The sequence below is a fragment of the Belonocnema kinseyi genome, chromosome 10, assembly GCF_010883055.1.
Source record: "Belonocnema kinseyi isolate 2016_QV_RU_SX_M_011 chromosome 10, B_treatae_v1, whole genome shotgun sequence".
Lineage (NCBI taxonomy): Eukaryota > Metazoa > Arthropoda > Insecta > Hymenoptera > Cynipidae > Belonocnema > Belonocnema kinseyi.
In genome coordinates, this window is record NC_046666.1 from 101,381,405 (window position 1) to 101,383,461 (window position 2,057).

Below are 2,057 nucleotides of genomic sequence, written 5' to 3' on the forward strand. Positions count from 1 at the left end.
ATCTAAATTTTAAAAAACACGAATTTCGAAAATCTGAAACTTATCCTGGGTTTTGCTAGGCTAGCAAAAAAATTATTTCTAATGGCGAATTGCACTAAAATTGTTATTTTCCAAATCTATACAATCTTTTCAGGCTTTGAATAAATTTTTGATTCTAAATTTTTTAAAAATACAAATATCTAAAATCTGAAACTTATCCTGGGTTTTGCTAGGCTAGCAAAATAATTATCTCTAATGGCGAATCGCACACAATTTATTATTTTCCAAAATAATGTAATCTTTTCAGACTTGGAAAAATGTTTGAACCTACAATTTTAAAAATACGAAATTCTAAAGTCTGAAACGTATCCTGGGTTTTACTAAGCTAGCAAAATAATAATCTCTAATGGCGAATTGCACTAAAATTATTATTTGCCAAAATAATGTTATTTTTTCTAACTTGGAATAAATTTTTTATTCTAAATTAAAAAAAAAAGAATTTCGAAAACCTGAAACTTATCCTGTGTTTTGCTAGGCTAGCAAAATAATTATCTCTGATGACGAATCACACTCAGTCTATTATTTTCCAAAATAATGCAATCTTCTCAGATTTGGAATAAATTTTTTAATCTAAATTTAAAAAAATACGAATTTCGAAAATCTGAAACTTATCCTGGGTTTTGCTAGGCTAGCAAAATAATTATTTCTAATGGCGAATTGCACTAAAATTTTTATTTTCCAAATTGATGCAATCTTTTCAGGCTTGGAATAAATTTTTTAATCTAAATTTAAAAAAATACGAATTTCGAAAATCTGATACTTATCCTGGGTTCTGCTAGGCTAGCAAAATAATCAACTCTAATGGCGAATTGCACTCAATTTATTATTTTCCAAAATAATGCAATCTTTTCAGACTGGGAAAAAATTTTTTTTCCTATCATTTTTAAAATACGAATTTCGAAAATCTAAAACTAATCCTGGTTGTTTCTAGGCTAGAAAAATAATTATCTCTAATGGAGAATTGCACTCAAATAATTATTTTTCAAAATAAAACAATCTTTTCAGATTTAGAATAAATTTTTTATTCTAAATTTAAAAAAATATGAATTTCAGAAATCTGAAACTTATCCTGGGTTTTGCTAGGCTATCACAATAATGATATCTGGTACATTCAAATTATTATTTTCCAAAATAATAAAATCGTTTTGGATTTGGATTTAATTTTTGCACAAAATTTTTAAAAATAAGAATTTCGACAATCTGAAAGTTATGCTGTGTTGTGCTAGGCTAGCAAAATAATGTTCTATAATGACAAATTGCACTAAAATTAATATTTTCGTAAAAAATGCAAACTTTTCAAACATTTTGCACGGCTGACATAAATACGTTTTTTTTTTTTTGGGCTTAAATTTTCAGGGTTTTTTTCAAAAGATCTTTACATCACAATTCCCCTTGTGACTTTTCACGTTAAAATTTAAACACCTATAACTGAAAAAAATAATTGAAAATATATGATATAAAAACGTACCGTAGGCCTTAGATATTCGGTCAATGGTGTGAACAGTCCACTTTTTATCTGGACATTTTTCCTTCTTGGCAGATCGAGAAGCCTGGTTTTTTTTTGTGGATGCAAAAGTTCCCACGTTTCCCCAATTATCCAGTTGTCTGGTGCCACAGAGGACTGGCCTTCAGAAATCACCACGTGCCATTTGACGGCAAGCTTTTTGGTTGAACACATTTTTGCACCATAAAAAAAGAATTAAAAATCGAAATTCGCGCAGCGTCAGTTTCATAGTGGAAATCTCAATTGTTATCAATCACTTTTTAACACTACATGGTTGCCATGCGACGGCACATCTTTTGGTTGCGAAAAAGACACGAATTTGGAAAATGTAGCAAAATTTGAAAACTCTGCAGGTCTTCAACAGAAAGGAGGTCGAAAATCAGGGTTGCCAAAGTTAATTTTCTGATTTGCAAATGACAGAAAATTCGAAAGTTGTAAACTTCTTGATTTGAAAAGTTTTGTTCTTAAAAATTTGTCAATGTCTGGAATTTAAACAAAAATTTGCGTGTAAATT

At 29.0% G+C, this 2,057-nt stretch overlaps 1 long non-coding RNA gene across 1 annotated transcript in view; it reads right to left on the reverse strand.

The window, feature by feature from the left end:
• Window positions 1-1,747, reverse strand: part of LOC117182058 — a 4,198-nt gene extending 2,451 nt beyond the window's left edge. The window contains exon 1 of the long non-coding RNA XR_004468256.1: window positions 1,508-1,747. This is a non-coding gene — a long non-coding RNA (uncharacterized LOC117182058). The remainder of the gene's footprint in view (window positions 1-1,507) is intronic.
• Window positions 1,748-2,057: the final 310 nt, after the last annotated feature.